The sequence below is a fragment of the Mugil cephalus genome, chromosome 1, assembly GCF_022458985.1.
Source record: "Mugil cephalus isolate CIBA_MC_2020 chromosome 1, CIBA_Mcephalus_1.1, whole genome shotgun sequence".
NCBI classification, from domain to species: Eukaryota; Metazoa; Chordata; class Actinopteri; order Mugiliformes; family Mugilidae; genus Mugil; species Mugil cephalus.
Genome location: NC_061770.1, coordinates 49,677,440 through 49,694,933, shown reverse-complemented (window position 1 = coordinate 49,694,933; position 17,494 = coordinate 49,677,440). Strand labels below are relative to the sequence as shown.

At 43.6% G+C, this 17,494-nt stretch overlaps 1 protein-coding gene across 1 annotated transcript in view; it reads right to left on the bottom strand.

The window, feature by feature from the left end:
• Positions 1-13,781, bottom strand: part of LOC125003994 (astrocytic phosphoprotein PEA-15) — a 49,783-nt gene extending 36,002 nt beyond the window's left edge. The window contains exon 1 of the mRNA XM_047578295.1: positions 13,369-13,781. The gene's annotated coding sequence lies outside the window, so the exon portion shown is untranslated. The remainder of the gene's footprint in view (positions 1-13,368) is intronic.
• Positions 13,782-17,494: the final 3,713 nt, after the last annotated feature.

Sequence of the window (17,494 nt, the reverse complement as noted above, 5' to 3'; positions counted from 1 at the left end):
ACACCCTTACATAAGGAACCCTTCACAAAGAGCGTCGGCTGTAATCACGCAGCTCCACTGTCTGACAAGAGGAGAAGGCAAAGGTGGCGGAGGAGTTGGAAGAAGCGGAGAAGTGGGAGGAGGAGAAGCTGCCTTTTGTTGTAGTTTACTGAGCAACAAAGAAAAGCAGAGGAGAGGATCTTTCGGCGAATAGTAAGGACGTTATTTCGCCCCTTACTGACCTGTCTAGAGGAGGAAGCCAAAAGGCCTCGGCCCTGAACCGCAGCTGGTTCACTCCTTCTAAAGCACAGCGGGGAAGATACAGAGGTCCTAATAAGATATTCTCAGTGTGCAATTATTTACTTGAACTTGCAGCGTTAGTATTTGCATTCTGGGTCCTGCTTTTCTTCCTGGAGACGCCGTACATAACTGTACAGCTCAAACATTTGCATGACTAAGGTCTTTTCTGGTGGATTTAATGTTGGCGCTGACCAGCAGGCACAAGCATGCTAATATACCTCTTCGTTTGTGTCATTTTCTGCACAAAGTTTAATGGCTGAAGCATACTTTACTTAATTAGATCATGTCTTCATGGAGTGCAGTACCCAGTAACACTCAAATTTGGATAAAACTAATGAAATATTGTTGGGACATCATTAAAAAATAAAGATAACAGAAGACAAGAAGAGAGGTTAGGTTACACTGTTAGAGTAGTGGAGGTTTGCGAATTGACAACCTATCAGCAACCAAGGAATGAAGCCAATGCAAAAATGCCAAAATCTACAGTTCCTAAAGTGTTGATTCTTGAGGCTGGCTCCAAAATAGAGTCAATCCTAATAGACATCCATGTTAAATTAGTACATCTTCATAGCAGAAATAAACACTGCCACCTAGTTTGTTGAATCTTGCCTTGGCTCCACTCAAGCTCCCTCTATTTCCAACTGGCCGGGAGTTAGGACGGATCGGGCACTGCCAAGATGGCAAAGGACAAAGACACTCCACTAAGCTTCACAACCATCCTTTACCAATCCCATGAGACATCACAAAAGGTTGGTCCCTCTTGGCACAACAATTGGTGTCATCGACAAAACAAAATACAGAAAAAGAAGACACAAAACCAATGGCTTCGCTACTTTTTAAATTTTAAAACTGAGATTACAAGAGAGAAAAGTTTATTATACTTACATGTCTGATGATATCGGCCATGTTTCACGCTTCCCAGACACAAATGTGCTGACAGGCACGGTACACATGAGAGAGACTCTTGTTTCTCTTTTTATTTTGACATTACACTCCTGCACACACAGCATACCAGGCATCTGAATTTCAATATTCAAACTAATATATAAACCAAACAAAAACAAAACATTCGGTACACAAGTGGACTGGAATGCATCATCATATACTATACTAAACCCTCCTTCATCCCTCTTCCAATGTTCAGTTTATTGTTAAATCCACAGAAAGTGAACTCTAGTCTCTTATCTCCATTATTTCATTTTTGTTCTTCTATAAACGTCTTGTTGGAAGCTTTTCTCTGTGTCAATCACCAGCGAAGAAACTCGTGCATTAGTCCGTAAAAAGCATTTCAATTGAGGAATTTAGGATTACTCCCGATGTGAAACTGTCGCAGTTTTTGAAATTGTGAAAAGATGTGGGCGGTGAAGCGCCTCTACACCCTATAATTCTTAATCTACTATAACTATAAGAGCTGCTGCTGCTGCTGAGAAAAGCCGGGATGGAGAGAACGAAGGATAAAGGAGGGAGAGCAGGAGGATGAGGGAAAGGTGGCGGGAGGAGAGGGGGAGGGCGGAGGGTACTGTGAGTCATCGTCAGTTACAACCATCATCTGAGCCAAAGGGGGAGAGGACACACATGGACGCACAAACTTGTGTTTCTATCTCTGTGAAGACCTTCTACTGACATAAAGCCTTCCCTAGCCCCTTACCCTAAACGGTACCATTACCTAATTGTAAAATTTGCCCTGAAAACAGGTCTTAACAGGTTTAAACCATTAAAAAGTTGTGGGGCCCTGTAATGTTGACCCACAACATTAGAATTTCATTAAACTCTGCCCACAACACGATGAAAACACACACACACACACAAACGGGAGACGCAATCTTTAATGGCAGCTACCCTTTCTCCATCTCTAACGGGGACGTGGAGTCAAACGGTCAGAGACTGTGGGGAATGGCTGTCTATAATGGAGCCACTGACCCCTCAGACACACACAAAAACACACACATACACACAAAACACATGCAAGTGGGCTAGATTTCCCAAACAGTCCATTAGAGATTAAACAAGTGGTTAAGTCCACGTTTCCGACTCCAGGCGTGACTCAAAATTTCAGATTACTCTCGCAATTTGTCTGCCTCCTCTCCTCTCCCTCGCCTCTTTATTTCTTTCCTTTTTCCCCCAGTCCTCTTCTATTACAGTCTCTGTCTCCCGTTCTGTCGCTCTGCCCTCTCTATTCTTCCATTAGTGGATTAAGCACTCCCGTACCGGGGAGGAAGATAGGTGCAATTCAGAGCAAATTAAACTCAGTCCATCACCTTGCACTGGGGTGGGGTGGAGGGCTGAGGGGGGCATTTAACTAGTGCAGTTTACCTGCCTGGCTTTCATCGCCTCCACACATCAGGGCTCTATTGTGGATTTCACTGACTCAACGGTAGATTAATTCACCGCGGGATTTCATGTACACTCCTGCGATTTTCTCCTCCACATTATTGAAGTAATAAATCAAGGTTAAATGACTGTTCCCGTTGGCAAAGCACGACTAGGGCGACATTTATAGTCATGTTGCGCATGCAGCCTGTTGAGGAAAGTTTCGTGTTGTTGAGCAGGACAAGCCATGAGAGGAGTTTTACAGGGATGGATGAAAAGCCCGGAGGACATGATTTGATTTCATCCTCAGGGGACCATAATCGTTTCTGCAATATTCCCACCATTATTTGCTGAGAAGAATAGAATGGAGCGACCAGTCACTTTAGAAGAGCTCCTTCTTTTGCCATTTAGTGATGTTCCATAAAGAGCAGCCGGCAAAGTGTCCACAATTACAAAGGAGAACCTTGTAGGTACTGCTGCCTTTTCACCACGCCATCACAAGCACATGTTACCTACAATAAATACTGATTGTGGCATTATGAAACGTTGCACATTAGTTCCTTGGTTACCCAGCCATCTGCCTTAGCAACCAGCAAAGCTCTCACCTCTGTCAGCAATTATCAGCATGGCTGAAATGTTACTTTCATCTCCTAAAGATTAGTTGGATTCAATCACTGCTTATGTAACACAACCATTAAAGTACCATTTGGTCCATTACAAACGAGTGTAGATCTAATGTGAGGTCTTTGAAATCAAGGACTGTACCAGGTTAGTGTTCTTGTGTCATTGTGGCGATGCTTTCACTGACATTGATCCTTTGGCAACGTTCCGTCTGCGCTTTGCCTTGCAAGTAAAACTGACTTACGGGCTTCATAGTTGCCCAAACTTTAAGAAATTGTGCACAATGTGAGCAACAGCGCATGACCAGCGATGACTAAAAGGTTTTTTTTGTAATAATGGAGAGCACATTCAATAGAGTTTGAGTCAGGTACTGTCCTGAAACACTCAACTGCAGTTGGAGGCCAGCTGTAAAATCGCTCCAGCTGTGAACGATGATCAACCAATGCTGAGTCACACTACAATGTCATCATGGCATTTGGTGAAAGGTAAAAAACAAGTGAAAAAAACCCCAAAAAACAGTATTTTGGGTGATGTATGAGCTTTATTTTTTCTTTAAAACAATGATGTAAGGGACTTAAAGAGATTTAAAAGGGGTTTCTTTAAACCAAACTGTCGCTAACTGAAATATTATTATCAGTGAGTATTGGGTTGTTAAAAGACCATAGTCATGTAGTCAGGTGGGCACCACCCACAGATGCTCCTAATACAACTCCCCACCACTTGGATGATGGTGAAACATCTTCAAGGAAACTCAAACAAGCTCAGTTTACTCTCTTTTGGCGTTGTTTTAGATATACATGATCAGTGTACACCTATACTTCATTGTGGCCCTCCAAGGAGAGAGTAGAGAAGCCAAGCAAAGAACTGCTGTTGGACAGGGTCCCATTATCCACTCAAAACAATGCCCACCTAATATATACATTCATGTTCAAATATCATCATCACTTTTCTGATGAGGAACTGAAACAATTATATCCATCTATGCTCTTTGAAATCAAGGGTCGTCTGTGAAGGTTGTCAGACATCCAGGTTATGATACATCTGAAAACACCACCAAAGCAAAGCCAACTGAATTTGTCAGAGTTTTCTTGAAGGCGTATCGGCACTCATCCAAGTGTCTACTTTGAGACAACTCCAACCCAACCTTGTATAAGCTTTGTTTTCAGGCAGCACTCAGGTTGCTAGTCTACTCCTGCAAGGAACAAGTTCAGGTCCAATCAAAGTGCCAAACTCACACAGCAATAAAACCATGAACTTCTCTGTTCTTTGGGGTTATATTTCCGTTTTTTGTGAATGGAATTTTGTGGTTTTGAAGAGAGAGCACTGAGTGAAGTAGACACTGCAGAAAAAGGAAGCCTGAAAGACAGTAGAGAGAAAGACAGTATATGCTGCTTCTGAGCAGTTCACATGGTAGCTTCCGTGAAGGTACTCCTCTGTGCTTTAAACTTGAGGCACGGTGAATATCATCTACTGACCGGGACTGGCATTTGTCCATCTCATCATCTATTCTTGACTTGTGCTGCTGTAGCATTTGAATTTCCCCAATGGGGATTAATAAAGTATTATCTTATTACGACAAATACCTGTATTTACCAGGCAGTCAAAATGACACAATGACACTTTTATGCATCAGGGTCACCAAACTGTAGCCAATTTATTCCTTCCAACATGTTACAATATAAGAGCAAACTGCAAGAATTTAATGTAGGCAAAGTTTTACCAGGGGATAAAAGACATGACGGAAGATTGTACATAAAATCAATAGTTAAAGGCCAAAGAACTCAAACTAGGGTCACTGGAAATGGAAATTTGCAGAAGATGGGTATCATTAAGGCTTTATCCAAACCAGTACTTCTGAAACGGTGAGATGTTTAATCAAATTCCATGTGTTACCTCCCTTGTTGCAGGTTGCCGAGTCCACATCGTTTGAAGCGAAGTACAGTCAAACTTTTGACCATTTCTCCTTACGTATTTTGAAGGTTCACTTCCATCCATGGCGGTGAAAGACTGACGTGATGTCATGGGTATTGTTGGCACCGCAATAGAGCCAAGGCGCAAATTAAAAATTCAGTGGCACTGAAATGAAGCACTGAAATCTGCGTTGCTTTATGGTCTTGTTAGTACCGTTTGCGGCAGCACCGGTGCCATTACGGTACCGAGTATCGGTGCTCATCCCTACCTCTGATGAATGTCACTGAGAAGACGTAGGTGTACTAAAATTAATAATCAGATGTGGGACAAGACTAAAACCAAACAACCAACCAGGGCAGATGTGGCATGTGGGCTGCTCGTTGCCTACCTCGTGTTGAGTTTCTCCAAAAAAACTCGGCAAAAAAGGTATTACATAAAAGCTCCTAGCCGGCTCTTTGTGTAACGGTACAATGCATTAGTGCGAGGCGCAATACCTCCAGCACACAGGTTCCCAAGAGGGTTACATAAACAGCATGCACAGAACAAGCTTGACGCCTGCATCGCATTTTGCAGTTTGAGTTTAAGTGGTGTGCGTGTGTGTTTGTGTGTGTGCATGTGAATTTTTCATCTCTGTGGCATGGAGGTTAACCCAATCCCCAAGGCTTATTCTAGCACACGTACAGTACATGAATGTGTGCACACATTAATGAACACACGCATATGGTTCAATAAGGGGACTGAGGTAAGAACATTCAAACACACGTCCATCATTTTAACTGATGAATTCAGGAGCCACACATTCTTTTAGAGACATGTGCGGATGCTCACAGTTAGTAAATAAATAAGTGTTTTGAACTATTCCCTTGATGAAATCACTTTGTTGTGCTTTCGTCCAACTCAGGGCGGCATAAAAAAGCGTCCGCGGCTCTGAGCCACCTCAGCAACACAAAGTGTCTCATCAAGGCGCTCAACGGCTCATCAGTGCAACTGTTACACACCCGTGCTTTCCGCCCACGCCGCAAGCTTCTTTGTCTTGCGCACACACAAACACACAAAGCTCCAATCACCGTCCAACGAGCAGACGAAGGAGTGCAAATACACACCAGACCCCCCGACGGGCACTGCCAGCTTCTCCGCGGCGCGACAGGCTGACTCGTCGTCTGTCGCAAGACAAAAACAAGCCAAAAGTTTGCTACTTGCCCCATACACAAACGCACAAATGCTACACAGGGGTTGGTACAGTTTAGGACTCAATTCAATTAGCTTTCAGGTATTTCTAATGAGGAAGTGACACAAGTTACTTCATATCATAATGGGATGTGGTTTGGTCATGCCAAACCAACATCCAAGAACTCCCACAGCAAAGGGCGACTGTAACATCACCTCACTTTATCTGTGTCTAACCAAGAAGTTGCACTTGAACGCAACCCAAAGACTACAGGGAATGGGCAAGCTGGCACATAAATTTAGCACCTACATGAAAAAAAATATTCTTCATACCAGCAGGTGGCAGTAGTCAGTATTTGTCTTTCAACAGGGGAAAACAGAAGAGATACTGCTAGCTGGGAGGCCAAGAGGATAAGCAGAGCTACAAAGCTCATGCATGAATCACGTTCATTAGTTGGTCTACAGCTCATTCATTATAGACGATCAAGTCGTTGTGGAAATATACGTGTGTTTGACTTATCAGATGAGATAAAGATGTCAGACGTCTCTGACCAAGTCATTCTGTTACCGACTCAACATGTTCAATTTTCTGAAGAACTGCTCAAATGACTGGTGCCAACAATGAAGGACGCACTCTCAAATTTAGGTCAGGTTATTTCCCCTTTAATGCGTCAAGTAGCCATAGCTTTTAAATGGAAGGTTGGTACATTCCATTACGCGTTTTATTGGTTAAATGCAAATAAATGGAAAGGCAGATTGAGGATAGAATAAACTTTAGATAATGGACACTGCACCCAAAGGCACCACATACTGTTGATAAATTTTCTTTTTCTTAATGAAATTAGTGGAACCTTACGGCTGAGTGGAAGGTACTGTAGGAAGTCAAGGTCTGCTGTGCATAAACGGCTTAGTTTGTATAGATGAGAGCGCCATGTGAAATGCATTAGCCCGAAAGCACCAAGAGGGACCCAAGGGCCTGTGCTGAGCAGCTGACTCCAGCACATTCTGCCTCATGACGTTTCCTAGTCGACTCCAGCTCCGATCAAACGAAGGCGGCGGAGAGTTCGGCGCGATCAAACACACTGGATGCACACGCTGACAAGGCGAGGGTGGCAAAGGGAGGCAGGAACATTTTCACTGTCAATTTCATGATTAAAACTGATGTGTGTGTGTGTGTGTGTGTGTGTGTGTGTGAGAGAGAGAGGGAGAGACAAAGACAGGCCAACGGAAACAAAGCCAACACTTTGAGGTGACCTTTGACAGAATATCCTGTATCACCTGAAACGCACACAGTACACAACTGTATTCACTTCCCTCTCCTTCTGCTTCAAGTCTTATCACATCCAATCAGAGCCACTGAGGCGTTTCATGCAGCTGCACGGTAGGTAAATGCACACGAACAAATACATATATACATAGATAGAGGCGTGTGTGTGTGTGTGTTCATGTAGAACACAGTGAAATGGAGTGTTTGCGCTTGGCCACATGTTTGTGCATGTGTGCTCTTCAGTCAGTCTGTTGCTGTTGTGTAGCTCTGTCCATCTGTGCAGGCTTAGGTTTACTGCGTGTGTGTGTGTGTTCGTTGAGTTCATCCACTATCCTGCCCTATATGAAACACAGCCATTCAGACAGATTGGGCTTATGAAACGCTTCCACAGCTGTGTCAAAGCAGGTAACACCCCCTCCCTTCTCCTTGCATCAATAAAAAAATCAACAGAACCTCTCCACTGTAACTCGCAGTTCCTACGTCCTTGCTACCTTGATGGCGTGATTCTGAGTCATCTGTCCAAAAGAGGAAATCTGAAATCTGTGTGACGCGCTGCATTTGCATGGATTCATTTGCAATTTGCAACGCAGCGCAGTGTAGGAGATACAAATAGGCTGCAGCGAAAGTGGAAGCAAGCATCAAAAAGTAGCTTTTGTTCTGGTGTAGGCGTCACTAGTAGCACAACAAGCAACCAAGCATGCAACCAAGCAGTTGTTGGAAGGATTAAACCTGTGTGTGTGCATCCAGGGAGGGGAAGGCTTAACCTATGTAGCACTGAGAATTTTTAAATAAATCATTACACAGGCTTCAGATACACAAAACAAGCAAAGTCAATGTACATTTCTCCTTCAGACTGAACGAATGATAACTGCATGCAACTATAGGGGTTTTATGCTATGTTGCACATACACATCAACAACCATCTACCAGCCCTAATCCTAACCCAAACCCTAACCGGCAAATGAAATTGTACTTACTCATATACTGGAGGCAAGTGGGTGGATTCAGATAACTTAAAACAATCCTCTGTGATGGCTCTAGAATATAATACGGAGCGGCACGGGAATAAGCAGTCACATATGGTGATGTAAGTACAAAAGTGGACTTCCCCTGTGAGGCATCACTTCCTGTTTGGCCAAGACCAGAGGGTCCAAAGCTCTGAGCAAGTGGGGGAGGTACGCAGGGCTCTTTGTGATGGTTTCATTCTCAGCCACACCTACTCAGCCCTGCTGGCAGTATCACTTCCTGTGAACCTTGCAGCCTGAGCCATCAGACAAAGATTTGCATACTATTTAACAACTTAATGTTAAACAGTGGTACAGCAAGTATACAGTCGCTTCACTTGAGGTGCCAGTTGCCCCTGGTCCGAGGGAGAAAGAAAGGGACTTCTTCTATCAGTTACAGTGACTGTCAATGTTGTAGACTGTTCCTGTTTCTCTGAGTACAGTCCAATCAGCGTCGGGCTGTGTTCCGTACAGTACTGCTGCTCTGCCCCTGTGATTTCAATATGGCTTCAAATTGCCCAGACTGTTGTGATGTCAAGGTTGCTGTTTTTCAAACTGCAGACACTGCACTGCAATCCAACATGACTTCCAGGAGCCATAACTCTTACATAACCCGTTGTTTTTCTTTTTCCATCACTGCCGCAGCCAGTTAGCTGGATTCACCAGTCATGGCTTAAACAGAGGGTATCTGCAATGCAGATGACGAAAAAAAAAAAAAAAAATCCAAATAAAGAAGTTGCGATTCTTGTGTATGAAAAGTTCGTCCTCAGTGACAGATTCCGACAGGATCCGTCGCTGATCGACAGATGTCGGATGTGTTTTGTGAGGTTCACATCAGGTTTCTATTCAGCCGATTCAAAAGAGGACACAAGATTTACTAACAGCAAAAGTGGCGGACGGAAATGAGTGAAGGATGACGCAGGTTAACATAGTGCTGTGATTCAATTAAGGTTCAGTTTGGGGGCTTCAAGTGATGAGTCAACCTGTGTGTGTTTAGGTGGCAGCGTTTATTTTTTTTAAAATCCAGTTAGGGTCAATCCTCTGAGACGATTAGTCAATTAAACATGAAGGATTTATGGATTCAACCTTTATTTGTAATTCGCTCTTTCATTGCCTATTAACAGTTTATAGAAAAACACAGGAACTGACATTCATTAGTAGAGAAGAATTACAGGATTTACTAGATTATTTTTAGAGTGTCGCTTTAAAGCGTGCTCTGGCATAATGTGGAGTAATTCCCTCCATCACTTCAGGTGTCCAGTTCCGAATCATTTGCTTCCCCTCTGAACAACCTACCTTGTTTGTATACTTAAAGATATGTGGTCATGTGGAGTTAGAAAGTTGCATCTGCTCCAGCAGTTTAGTCTATAAATGGAAACCTAGGGCGCAGCCGAGAAAGGCAGGCGGCAAGACGATTGCAGCCGTAAGTGCAGATTACAGACGGTGATGTAACATGACATACTGACACTGGCCCTCTGTAACTCATAGCTTCCTGAGAGACCAGTGTACGCATGGTGAAAATAAACAGATGCACAGCAGGGGTGAGGGCGGTGGAGGCATGGGAAACAAAAGCAGGGACGGCTTGACAGTGACATATCCGTTCCCTCCGTGTACAGGGATGCATGTCAGAGGATCCGCCGCTGCGGGAAGCGATCCTGTCAGACGGGCTGTTCGTCACGACATCCGAGTCCGCACTTTAAGACCACACGCTTTTGTTTTCAGCGTGACGCGGTCTTAATTACCCAGCATGCAAACCCAGCAATTGTTGTCAAATCAGACTGAGACGGGGTTTTAGTAAATGTCGAATGCCGGCGGCGTCAACTCGGGGAAAGGATCTTAGGCTTTGTTGTACTGATATAACAGTTTTTTTCATAGACCTGTCTATTGGTAACGCCTCAGGGAAATTAGTGACTACATACTACTGCTTAAAATACAAAAACTAGGACAGAGGAGGATCAAAGGTTTGGTTCAAAATAAAAAGTTCTATTAACGCTGCCAATGCTAGATTGGTGGCCTAGCTCCATATCTTATGTTCCTGACGTGCAGCCTCCTTGGAACTACATGTGGCGGCAATGCAGACTGCAACAATGGCGACTGGTCCAAAATGCAGTTCCTCATCCGCGTTTCTCAGTGGCCGAACAAGCAAAGAAAATTACAATTTGGCGATCATACAAACCGCCTACATGGGCGTCTTTTCTCTTTTGCGGGTTGCGGTAACTTCCGTAAAAGTACAAAGTTGTCGCTCCTGACTAGCTGAGTTAGTAGCGTAATTCCAAATGGATGCTAAGACACCGGTGCACAAATATAAACGCTTACCGGGATGGCCCTCTGTGGATCCGTTGCAGACGCGTAAATCTCGCTGAAATGTTGCCATTTTCGGCATAGCTGGCTTAGTAATTGGTTGTAATGGTTGGCTAAGTTCGCCATCTTGCCTACTGAATGTGTCCATGGTGACGCCAGCGTCCGCGTTGTGTAGGTGTGTTAGTATTGCAGTATGAATGTTTGCACACGCAAGTTGAGGAAAATAAAGCTGTGATCGGATTAGCTAGCATTTGACGAAGATAGAGACAAAGATAAAGTCAGGACACGATTCATTGCACTGTGTAGTGTTTCATATCAAGAGGAGTGGGGGCGGCGAGAGGAAACAGCTCAGATGTCGATTGAGTCCAGTTGTGTCTGAGGTAAGTTTCGATTCCTCATTTCCTGTGGTTGCTGAAGTAACCATGCTCGACATTGTGCTTTCATTATGGGCAAAATGGAGTGACTATATTAGTTTCAGCTTGCGGTGAAGCAATCTTCTTTCCGTGCACACTAAAAATAACACATCCTTTTCACGAGTCGCTTGTCGGCTGAAAACAGTAGCTTTAGTCCATGCTGATATCTGTTGTTGGATGTCTGGAGCGTGTGACAGCGAAAGAGAGTCGGGAAAGAAACAACAACAACAACAACAAAAAACTACAAAAAAAAAAGTCACGTTTCTTCTTTTGTTTTGACTGTTTCAAGTTCCACCAGTTTAACACTGATCTTTCCCGAAAACTGTGTTTGACTCGGCGCCTGCAAACAGTCAACCACAAACATTCCCCTGGCGGCGGAAGGCCGACAATCGACACCACAGACACACACACACACACAAACACACAGAGGAAGTGAACCTGAGAGGGGAAGCACATTTCTGCTGTGCTACCCAGATTTATTTTTTTTTTCTTCTCTATCCAAGATCAATATGCATCACAGAGGAGAGGAGACGGGCTCCCAAAAAGCTGAGTCAAGCCTCACACTCTCAAGTTTTACTTCTGCACTTGTGAGGACCCAACAGCTCTATCCACTTAGGCTGCAGCCTAGCTTTAGCCTAAAGCTAGAAAAAACTCCGAGGGCCTGCTATTATTCAACACACGGGAACGCTTTACTGCTTGTAAACAACGCACACTGCTCTGGGATAACATGAATGGAATGCAGCCTCACAGGAAGTGGACTGACAGCTGTCACGCTGTACAGGAGCGACACACTCTTCACCGTATTGTACTGCACATGTGTGTCACACGAGGTCAGGACGCGAGAGAGGGGCGGTGACTTGACGGAAAACTTAAATAACTTAGATGATTTCAGCACAAAACAGGCTGACATTGTCCCTTATGCTTCTGCCTCCTTCCCGGCACTTTGACAAAAAAAAAAAAAAGGGGGAAAAAAAGACATTGCAGTCCTGAGAAAACGGTCAGAACGGCCCTTCTGTGACGCCAGCGGGAGACTGAAAACAGACATAGGTATTTTAAGGTGAGATAAACCAGTTGTTGGCGAGGGAGAAGAAGGAAAAATCCTCCCCAGACCGCTCCTAGCACACATAAATGTTGGCCGTCCAGACACATTCATTCATAAAAGACCCACCCCTTCCCCATCCACTCAGACACACACACACACGCACACACACATACACGCAAACAAGCATCCGGGACAGTCACAGGCGGCAACCAGTTGTTTGTTAATAATAATAATAATAATATGCAGGGCAGTGATTAGAGACGTCCCAGGAAACACAGGAGTCCCACCTATTAAAGGCTTTTATACACAATTTAAGCTCATGTGATCGCGAAAGGAGGACGTACGGCAATATCACATTCAAGGGTGTCCACGGGAGGACTGCGAGGACACTTGGCAGGGGAGTAATGAAAAGGGACACTGGATACAAGGATGTCCACAGCCACACTAAACCAAATCCAATTAGTGTAATCAATGGTGTGTCGAACGCCCTCTCGGGGATGGGAGAACTCCCCGACTGGCCACTCCAAAGTCAAGTTTATGAATGAGTTGGGCCAAATGAACAAGGCACTACACGCCTCAAATGGCTCACACAGCTTTTTTTTTTTTTTTTTTTTCAATCACAGATTTAAAGATGCAAAAGAAAGTGTGTGCAAACACCCATATGTTGTTGGTCATTTTTAACTTTTGTATTCCCTTACAGACACGTTAAACACTCCTTGGCGCTTTGAACGCACCACTTATTTATTCATTTATTTATTTATTTTTTACCCAAATCTGTGCATTTGTCGCCAAAAAACAAAAACAAAATAGAAACTACATTTTCCAGGCGGCTGTGAAGTAGGCGCGTCCCTCACACAGTCACCATGTAACGGTATGTACCGACATCACCCGACTCTCTGTCCGTGGAAGGAGCCGGACTCTCTGACTCCCGGCTCGGTCAAACATGACACTCCGCCGGCGATTAGTCAACACTTCCATAAAGGAGGAGACGTGCGTTTGAAATGCTTCAGCAAACAAAAAGAGGAGGAGAGTTTAAAGAAGAGACGTACTCACCCCGGACGCAGCAAAATGAGTCAGCTACAGACAAGGCAAGAGGAGAGACGGAGAGATGCGGGAGTCTGCGGGGAAGATGATAATTCCCTCAGCTCCGTGGGAATGTGCTGTCGGGGGCTGTGCAGGAAATAACGACCAAAAATAAAAATAAAAAAAACCCCTCCAACAATAACAACAAAAAAAAGTCCGGACTCGGGTCACTTTGTTACGATGTCAAGTCGTTCAGTGATGATTCTGAGTCACTTTCGCCAACGTGGGGAACGCGGCCGTGGAGGGGACACGGGTTCAGATGGACTGTAAGTCGGAGTGTGTGGAGAATAAAAGAGAAATGCTGGTTTTAGGACGGTCGTGACTCCTCTCCCTCTCGGTCCTACTGCCTCTGTGTCCGCTGCTCTGTAACCGGCGGCTGAAACGTGGAAACGCCTTTTCTCTCTCTCTCTCTCTCCCTCTCTCTCTCTCTCCCTCTCTCTCTCTCTCTCGGTCACGGTTAAGCACGTTGTCTGATTCGTGCACAGATCGTCTATTGAGCACGACAGCTCACTCTCTCTGAAGAAAAATGAAGCTCGGTGGTCCACGCACGTAAAATAAAAGAAAATAAGCTACCTTTGCTGAGTTTCCAGACAACATTTCTCGAATAGCTCCTTATATTCTAGATCAGAGGTGTCTTTATGAGAGGGCGACAGTAGCTTAGGCGGTAGGGCGGTAGTCCAATAATCGAAAGGTATCCCTAGTCTGTCCGTTGCGTCCTTGGGCAAGACACATAACCCACCTTGCTCCCAGTGTGAACTCCACTGGTGTATGATTGTAATGTTTAGTGGTAATGTTTGGTGGTGGTGGCAGTAGAGAGGCCGTAGGCAGCCACGTTTCTGTAAATCTGTCCCAGGGCAACGGTGAGTACTGAGGTAGTTTACCACCACCAGGGTTTAACTGTGTGAGCGAATGAATAATGCATTCAACTGTAAGCGCTTTGAGCATCTAATGGAAAAGCGCTATATAAAACCAAAGCATTAAGACTAGCTGGGCTACTCAGGTGACTCAGCAAATAAATGTAGGTAGTTCATACTAGAAGTATGATAATGCTAGTACTTATATAAAATCTACTTTTGGGCTCGTTGTTTTCTGAAGGATTGGACTGAAGGATGGTTGGCAGCAGGGCAGGAGATGTGAAGGACATCCCAGAGCTGGCTGTTGGTCACTCCGCTTTTGTCAGCTTCCTCTCAGTACATCGGCGTGTCTTTGTGTCTTCACCATGCTAACATGATTGTATGCATGCCTGCATCCGAGAAAGGTTTGCTGTGTCGGGCAGTGTGTTAAGGACCTGGAAGCTGGTTATTTTCCCTTTTTTTGTGGGCATGGATGGACTGCAGCATTAAAAACTCTAGCGCAGCACACTTTTAAAATTAAGTAAAACATATTCCATTATATGTTTAAAATTTACTGCAGGCCACTTAAAGATGGACCATCCAGTATTTGGCCCCTAGGTCTTAATTTGGATGCCCTTGTTGGACCCATTGACTGCACAAAAAAGTGGACGCTATGACAGCTCGTCAAAAGTGAATCCAAAGCATGTGTTTTTTGCCTGGTGTCTAAAAATAAATCTCTCAGTGCTTTGAATCAGCTTGTCCTCCTCCAACACACCTTCTTAAAATACATGAGATAAGCTCTTACACTGCTAAATGTTGGTTGGTAACCCAGTCATTATTCTGGTTGGTGCTGAGCAGGGTCACACAGTGTTTCTTTTTCACTGAAAACAGCTCAGTGTCCCAGACAACAATGTCACTAGGGGAGTGGTGATATTACTTTTACTTTATGTTTCCTGTTACTAAGGTGTTCACTGTAGACTATAAAAAATGAAAAAGTAGAAGCCTTGACAGGTTCTCTAAAGTGAAGCCAAAGCAAGTAGAGCTCCCCCTGGTGTCTGGCTGCAGTATAAGTCACAAGTCCCACCTCCTCCATGTTAGTGGATGAAACTTGGGCCAAACTAATAATTTTTTTTTTCAAAGATGTCTTCCATCATTTTAAGTAGCCCATATAATGGAGATGCATGTTGAAGTATTTTCAGAGAAGTTTCATTTTAGGTAGTTACTGGACTCTATAGAAACAGGATGTGACATCATGATGACTATAAGTTGATAATGACAAAGTCAATTTAACGTTTGAAATGTACTAAATGAGTAGCTGTGCTGTAAACTGTGCTAGCTGACCTTAAGGATCTGAGGGATGTTCCCATTTTTTTCAGTAAGTTAAACATTTGTGGTGAGATTGTACGTGCATTAATGTAATTATCTAGCTAGCCACGCCAACGTAAAAAGCTGGCAGTCAATAATTAACATGTGAGAATCCTGAATCAATGATGGCGCTTGTATGGGTGGGTCATCCCCTCACAGACAGTACTGCGCAGACTTTGGCTTTGAACTCTTAAGATATCCCCTGGGACTCTAGCCTCCAGCCCCATTTACATGAAGCCAGGTTTCTCTCTAAACGGTAAAATATTTTATCATTTAAGCATTCCTTCTTAACAGAGCAGGCATTTTCAGAGCCTGAAACCGCACATTTTTGAAATCGCTTCCAGAGTGGGAAAGTTTGAAAACACCTCCCCATGTGGTTTGTCTGAATTCTAAGTGCTAGGTTTGGTATCTTTACAGTTCCACATAAGGGCTGGCATAAGCACTGCAGTGGTTTCAGTGGTTTACTTAACTTATTTAATACTTTAAGGTTATAACCTCTATTATTTTCTCTTTGTTTCTGTGTTCATTAATAACTTATATTGTATTTTATTTTTACGTTGCCTAGGTTAAATATTTGCATTTTACTGAATGACTGATTTGTGAGATTTTGTACCGATGATGTGATGAAGAATTTTTAAACAACTGGTAGAGGAACAAAATGCATATGTATGTGGACTGAAGGAGAAAAGAATGTGAGGTGAAGATTCAAACGGTTAAGGTTGCTTTCAAATGAGAGGATTTTAAACACAAAAGCACATTTTTTTTGTGATTTCTCTGGTTTTCAGTAAAAGGAGCAGAGTGAGCGCTCTTTCTGTCCTGGCATTTGGTTCCACACAGACTCACATGCACACACACATTTTTCAAAGCTGATGTCACCAAGCTATCCGGTCTGCAAATCCCTCCTCCTGTTTCTTTCTCTCCATCACAACACCATCCAAAACACCAACCGCCTCCCTCCAGCTCCAGCCCCAGCTCTATTCTTTTAAAAGTGACAGCGAGCCAACAGGAGTTGTGCTGCTGGGTGTTGATCCCTCAAATGAAGTTAAATCATTCATTAGTTTCTCTCCTCTGGCCTCATGAAAGAAAGGTTGCCACGAAGCACGATTAAAGTGGATACAAGTGGGAAATCAGGCCTTTATTATTTCGAAATAGAGGTCTCTATTTCACATTTCTAAGAGGCGAAATAGAACACATGCACTGCAGCAGAAAATATCTTTTAAAAAATTAGTAGTAGTTTATTCTTTGGACGGAAATTAGGTTTCAGTAATTTAGTCCAAAACATGCTTAGGTGCGTGAACTGATACCAGGGTGAAATTAACTATTATGTTCGGAATGTAAAAGTGTAAAATAAGAATAAAACGTCATTATCTTGTAAATAAATCCCATCAAATCCCCATCAGTACATGTTGTATGTTTGTGTTCAAGTGAAGCGCCCTCTAGTGGCTCCAGCAATCGTTTCTTGATTATAAAGTCTGCAGTTGGAGAGGAGGTCGGGGTAGATGGATGGGTAAACATGGCTGGGGTTTTCCTTACAGTTTTAAAATGATTGTCAGTGTGGTTTATTTTTGCCTGAATCGTATGTATTTATAGTACAACAATGACAAGTAAACTCAACCTATCATTTAAACCAAACTTGGTTACCTGGGATGGAACGCTTGCCACATTGAACAGAAAGACTGACGGTGTTTCCTGTTTAAAGAAGGCTGGTTAAAACCCAGAGATAAAAATTTACCATAATGCAATTCAAAAAACAAAGGTTGGTCGGGATGCGTTATGCAGGTAGTAGTGTTGCCAGGAGTAACCTCATGTCATTCACCCTGATTTCTTTATTTTAGGACTTTCAGGCAGCTCTACCTCAGTTTGCTTAATTCACAATTACATCATAAATCATTTATTTT